The sequence below is a fragment of the Poromitra crassiceps genome (assembly GCF_964638095.1).
Source record: "Poromitra crassiceps genome assembly, chromosome: 6".
Taxonomy (NCBI): Eukaryota; Metazoa; Chordata; class Actinopteri; order Beryciformes; family Melamphaidae; genus Poromitra; species Poromitra crassiceps.
The window spans coordinates 3,141,888-3,149,387 of record NC_139627.1 but is presented as its reverse complement, the minus strand read 5'-3'; positions in this window follow the sequence as shown (position 1 = coordinate 3,149,387).

Below are 7,500 nucleotides of genomic sequence, written 5' to 3'. Positions count from 1 at the left end.
TGAGAATCAATTAATTTTCATTTACCTCCATTAGCACTGGGCAGGGATTTGCATGTGTGAACCCATTGCCAAAGTGGCAGCGGGCTTTTTAGCCGGGGGAGAGGTAATGATGGGGGGGGGCAGAGGCGGAGACAAAGAGCAGGGGGAGGCCTGGCCGTCCTCTGTGCTCATTAACACCATAGTGCCCCGCACACTGCTGTCACACACACACACACACACACACACACACACACACACACACGCACACACACACACACACACACACACACGCACGCACACACACACGCACACACACACACACACACACGCACACACACACACACACGCACACACACACACACGCACGCACACACACACACACGCACACACACACACACACACACACACACACACACACACACACACACACACACACACACACACACACATCATTAACCAGTGGCTGTGAGCGGAAAAATGCTCAGCTCAGAAATTCCTCAACACAAGATTTGAGTTTGGATGATTTGACTGTGATCAGACCCTGGTTGTGAGCTGGCTGATCAAAATCCTTATATAATGAGTTTTAAAGGGATACTCCACTTTTTTGGGAAGTTTAGCTAATTTGCCACACCCCCCCCCCCCCCCCACATAACCAAGATACACCATGCCTTACCGGCACTGTCCGCTCAGTTTACAGTGAGCTACAGTCGTGAAGTTAGTTAGTATCGCCATAGAATGGAGCCTAATGGTACAGCTGTTAAAAATCTGGCAAAACACACATCTCACGGCGCCAAAATACATGTGCTTCGGGTTGAAATATTCACACGATGAAATATTAATCCAAAATGCACATAATTGGTCTTTTTGGAAGGAAAAGAGGTAGCCGGCACTACTTTCCAAACATGGCCGCCGACCTATTTTCCTGAAATGAATGGAGAACTCTCTTCCCAGGCAAGAAATGTCATCTCTATACTGTACAGTGGTATATCAAGAGTTATATAGAACAAACATAACACATTATAAATAGATCTCTTCTAAGAGTGATTATTAGTGATTAATCCAGCCAAAAAGTCTGCAACAGATTTTGCTTCCTCTTCTCCCAAATCACTCAATCAAATGTTTTCTAATATTGTATTCAAGATGAATGTGTTTATTGCATTATGTTTCGTTTATTATGCCTGTATGTAATCTGTACATACTGTAGCTAATTACACCCCCATAACACAGAGAAAGTCACTATACCTGCATGTTTGTGACACAGTTCCACTGTGGTCACTGGAGGCATTTCTACTGTGGTGATCATTAGAAACACTAAAGTATAAATCACTTTTAAACCAATTTTGTTGGGACAATTAGCTGATGCTGTTCTCCAGAACACCTTTGAACAAGTGAGCAGGTTTGGGTTCAGTGTCTTTCTCATTGATGCAACAAAAAGACCACACAGCTATTGATGGATGATGGTTTGATTGTTGCGGGGAAAGGGGATCGCACATGTGGCTTTTCAGTTGGAGGGCAGAAGGTCACTTCTGGACCAGAGGGGAACGTCTGTCTGGGGAAAATGGGTGATAAACACCTTCTCTACCTCAATGATTATCATGGAAGGGCCTTCGAGCGAGCACGCCTACTCCTCCAGACAGTGGAGCAGCTCAGTGGCCAAGAGGGGAACACGTTATACTGGGCAGCACCCAGGGGTGAATACTGGCAGCACCCAGGGGTGAATACTGGCAGCACCCAGGGGTGATGAGTGTAATGGTATGAATTGTGAAGGAAGCAGGGTGTTGCTGAAATAGTAATTAAGTAAGAAACAAACATAAAACAAACAAACAAACAAAGTAACAAATGTTTTAAGTTGACTCTCCCTGTATAACTAATAGTCCTGTTTGTTTGAAATTTTAATTCGGAATCGATTTAATTTCATCGACAGACATAATGGATCATTAACAATCTCAAAATGTACGCACGCACATCCCCATAAATTCGAATATGGTTGTGTCACTTTATGACACAACCATTAGTCATAGTCATAATGTCAAACAAGTTCTGCATCCTGGGGACCAGGAGGAGGCGATTCCTGTTCTTCGATAAGACGCAAAATAATGGCTACTAGTCAGGATCAAAGATCAGCAATAGCTACATGTGAATCGAATTCAACTTCCAGGACCACAATCATTCTGGAAGACATGATCTGAAGATACAGTGACAAAATATGATGCTGTGATCCAATCCCCCAGTCAACAGCCACAACATGGACTGAAATACTAAAAACCTCCTGTTGCTGTTATCTGCAAACGTGTTTCAGTGACTGGTGTGAAGATCCTAGTCGATGAAGCTACTGAGACATTGACAGGCCCTGGTGGTCAATTCACAAAATTATGGATAGTAAACAGAAAGCAAGGTTTCCCAATCCGCCATCCACCACTCGGCCATATTGGAGCGCTTTGTGGCTGAGAAAGTGCCTGTAACTCAATACGCAGGATCTAAACACGAGACGAGAATACCACGCAGACCGCGGGACAGCAGCGCGCATTCCTCTTAAGAAGACTTAAGACTTAAGACTGCAGCACACAGAATTCAAAATCATATCTTGAGAAATGAGTTTGTTTTTTCCTCGTTTTCCCAGTGTAGGAAATAGCCGTGTGTGTGTGTGTGTGTGTGTGTGTCTGTGTGTGTGTGTGCGTGTGCGTGTGCGTGTGCGTGTGTGTGTGTGTGTGTGTGTGTGTGTGTGTGTGTGTTTGTGTGTTTGTGTGTGTGTGTGTGCGTGCATGCGTGCGTGTGTGCGTGCGCGGAGGAGTGCCAAATCAAAACAGGATTAGACACGAGAGGGGTCTGGCAGGCCTTGGTGTAGATCCCTGATCCACGCGTAGGGCGGATCCCAGACAGTATGAAGTGAAGCGGAAGCTATGAGCAGAGAGGGCGATGAAAGAGCAGCATGAGAGAAAGGGGAGCAGACAGGGTCACAGATGTGACATTACTAACTAAACAATGGGCGCCACGGGGGTAAAAGTGTCCAGACATCCCATCTTGGCCAAAGCTGTCTCCCAGCTGTTTGGGTCACCTGTCCATTAAAAGGGGACATTTGTCTCCGTGTCCACAGAAGGACAGACAGCTTTATAGCGGGCTACATGGAGGAGGCCTTTAAGTAGTTTGATTATTAGACAAGGGGCTATAAATCACTTTGCCTCTTGTTTTGGGGGGTGTCTGAGGCGGGACAAGCTTTCTGATAGGACAGGACAGATACAGTAACCGCTAAATACTAGTTGTAAGCTTACAGGTATTTATAAGTACAGTTGTTGAGAGCAGGTATATTTTAGAAGGACCTCTTTCTGTGACGTTCTGTGTGGTTGAAGAGACCACATGGCCAGAAGCTTATTGGCACTGAAACCCACAGACAGATATTGAAGTGACCTCCAGCCTGTTCCTGTGCTCACTCTAAAACAAAGCAGGACATGACAAGAGGAGAGGGGACAAATCAGATGGCTTCATTGTTCCCCGACAATTAGACCATCACTCAAGAGAACATTAAGCAATCCAGCGAGAGGAGCAAAGGGAGGAGGCGGCTGAAGAAAGGGATGAAAGAAGAGGGCACTAAAACACCTACTGAGCGGAGAGGGAGAGAGAGAGGGAGAGAGAGAGAGAGGGAGAGGGCCCTGCTATTGAGTATTGAGGGCCCGCCGGGGCCCAAAGGAGGCCGGGGGCCGTTTACAATACTGTACAATGCTGTTCTGCACCATTAAGTGGCACGGAGGGCAGGGCGGGGACAATGGGGCTTCTGTCCCCGAGGAGAGGGTCCAGCAGCTCCCGAGGAGCCGTCCCCTATTCAGCCCATATGTGGACAGGATGCTCCTCTCGCCGCGGCCGCATGCTCAGCATCTGGACGCACACGAGGTCCAGCCTCACCTCGGTGACCACTCCAGTGCTGCTGCCGGGTGGGACGGACGGGGGGCGGGATGCTATCTCCCTGGTAACACGGCGGTGGGACAGAAGGATTCAAGAGATTAAGGAAAGGAAGTACTTTTGGAAGGCTTGAAATCCCAATTTAGTTGGATTTAGTTTGAGCAGATTCACACAGGAAATCAACCAGATAATATGAGTATAATAATTAAAAAATGATATTAAAAACAAGTGTGGAAGCGTGTGGAAAGCGTGTGGAAGTGTGTGGAAACTCAACTTAACTTAATTTACATTATTCCATATGAGGCTATTGAAGAAAATAAATGTGTGTTATCAAACAATATATACATTTTTAAATGGTGCTGAGTAAATAGTGCAAACTCTTGTCCAAGTATGTGTGAAGATGTGCAGAACATTGGTATTCACTTTTTAATATTTGCAAATACACTGTATAATAATTGCCTGTAAACATAATTTAATGTAATTTAGCCTTTCAAAGAGGCGTGCTGGATGTAAATATATATATATATATATATATATATATATATATATATATATATATATATATATATATTATACATCTGTAGCATACTTGGGATGTTTGGATGATTCATCTTTTTTCTTTTTAAGTTTTGTCCAAAATAGAGTACGACAGGAATGAGTCCTGGAGGTTAGCACTTCCTGGTTCATACGTGTAAAAGTCAATGGGATTTTTGTTTATGGGGATTTTGGTTAATGCTTGAAATAAGGTCTCTAGCTAATGAAGATCTATTAAACAGCGAAGTTTGTGTTCAGCAAAATAATCTTCACAAATGATAAGTGGTCCTCATTTGTGAAGATTACGTTGCTGAACACAAATTTAACCGTTTCACACAAAAATTGACTTTTACACGTATGCACGTATGGACCAGGAAGTGCAGGGACTTCTGGGTAAAGCCTACGTCATCCCTACGGTGCCCTCTAGCTGCCTCTTTTTCTCTCTTCTCCTTTTTAAGAAATGTCCAAATGTTTCTGAGCACTTGCAGATGCACGTCTGAATCATTTATATGATGTGAGCTAGTGTATTTTTTCCTCGTCCACAGAGCTGTGGCTCCTGTGCCTCGGATCGCTGACAAAGAGCTGTCAGAATGATGGATGATGAAGCTGCTGCCTGAATAAAAAAAAAAAAGGGACCTCCTTAACTCCTGTCCATCCTCAACCAGATCCGCAAACCTCCGAGAAGAGAGGAAAGAAATAGACTCTGAGCGACAGAGAGAAAAGAAGTTGGGGGCGAGCCCAGAGAAGAGGAATCTTAACAAGTGTTTACCCTCATTCTGTTGCCAAGCTGTGGTGCAATAACCTAGCGTAGCGAAAGGCAGCGCCTGATCCAGGAAGAAAGGCCTCAGCCTGCGGGGTCAGGGGGTCACTAACTCCGCCATTGTGTCTGACAGGGCGAGCACACTCCAGCTTTTCTCCAGCTTTCAAAGGCCTGTGATGGGGGTGGAAAGATAGGCCCTGAAAACACTGGGTCAGGACCACGGGCTTTATGGTCTTCGGCGAAGAAAGAATCGGGGACCCCAAAGGTTAAATGAAGAGCGAAAGGGCCCTTCTGTCCAATTACCGAGGGACAAATGCTCTCTGTGACCCGGCGGGGTCAAAGTTCAGCGGAGCCATTGGCGGCGGCACACTCTGCTTCTTTGTGGACCAGATGAGATGAACCTCCACTGTGTTTATCTAAGTCACTCCCTGACCAATAGTAAAGGTATAAATAATTCTGCCACTTAGCAGAATTAATTTATAGACCGGGGCTGTGGCAGGTCAAGTTAACACAACACTTCAGTGATCCAGATTCACATGATCTTACAAAGGAGAAATGAACAAAATGATCAGTCTCTAAACACACGCACAAAAAAACATCTCCAAAGGAAATTCGGAGAAAAGAAAGGCAGAAATATTTGAAAAGCAATCGTACTGAAATGGAGCCATCTCTTTGATCGTGTTTCATCTGAGATGGAGTTATGGAAAATGGAAATCTTGCAAAGTTATGCCTTGATGAATGAAAGACCCACCACCCTCCCTTCTCCCGGCCCCCCGACCCGCCCTTCCCAGAGCTTTGAGTCTAGCCAGCCCAGAGTCCACCATGGTCTGAGGCGGCACTTGTGGTGCTAAGACCTGCTGATACAAAGGCCCATTGCAGCGGCATGGCGAGGAACCCGGAGATGGCTGGATTAGACTGTTCCCGAACTACTTCCCCCTGAGCCCATGGCCCGCCAGGGATTAACTCATTGGATTTAATCATCTACACTTGTTAAGGTTAACAAGCAAGGTGCAATCAAATTACAACATCCATCTCAAGTTCTCTCCTTCCAACCTCTTAAAGCACCACAGTCAGTTCCAGAGTTACTCTTGACTCTGCAGTCTTGTAATTTTGTCAAAATCTTGTATCTATCTAGAAACATCTGAAAATTGTATTTCTGTTTCCCTGTATCTTGTGGTTTTATTTGCAGTGATTAGATGTGTCACTCAAGCTAGCACTCAACTCGCGATCAAAATGAAAGACATTTGTAGATGCAGGAACAGTGGACTTCCAGGAATTCTGTTCTGGTTGTGATGGAAAAGAAATACATTCATCTTAAAATCCCCATACAAATGCCAGTAAACAAAGGGAACAGTGAGTCCTAGGCGGGTCACCTCTGCAGAATCTCTCAGAAAATCCAGAAACGAACTGGAGAACAATCCATCAAAGCCCTGAGATGCGATGGGCTGGAACACACTGAGCACTATGGAAGCTTCAATCCCTTCCTCTGTGTGGAATCCATTTAGCATGGGTCTGCCACACTCCACCAGGGGGGGGCGCAGGCTGGACTGGACACCAGGCGTGATACTACCAGGATACATTACGCATCCTGTGTGTGTGTGTGTGTGTGTGTGTGTGTGTGTGTGTGTGTGTGTGTGTGTGCGTGCGTGCGTCCGTGCGTGCGTGCGTGTGTGTGTATGTAGGTGTGTGTGTGTGTGTGTGTGTGTGTGTGTAGGTGTGTGTGTGTGTGTGTGTGTGTGTGTGTGTGTGTGTGTGTGTGTGTGTGTGTGTAGGTGTGTGTGTGCATGCGTGTGTGCGTGTGAGTGTTGTGTGTGTTGGTCAGAGGTGGCTGTGGAGGATTTTCTTCTCTGGGCCTCCTCTCTGCAGGTCCTCTCCATCCCTCATGAGGCAGCCTAAGCCTGTTGGACACACATGGGGGCAGTGAAGGGGAGTCAGTGGGAGCGACCCAGGCTCCCAGGGTCTTACAGGCCCTTAGAAGGAACAGGATGACCTTTAATCGGGGATCAGGAGCCCCGGTCTGCAGCTGGAGGCCCCCAGGAGCCCTGATTACACCCGGGCCCCTAGGTCACACTCTCAGCTGGCCCTCCACCCGGGGACAACACCCTGAAACAGCCTTAGGCCGGATGAGGCGCTCAGTGCAGGCATGAGGTGTACATTTATCATTTCGCCTCAGCGTTGAGCTGAGATCTTTATCCTGAGAGTCCTCTGAACCAGCACAGTCCTCTGAACCAGCACAGTCCTCTGAACCAGCACAGTCCTCTGAACCAGCACAGTCCTCTGAACCAGCACAGTCCTCAACATTGACCTGAGATCTTTATCCTGAGACTCCTCTG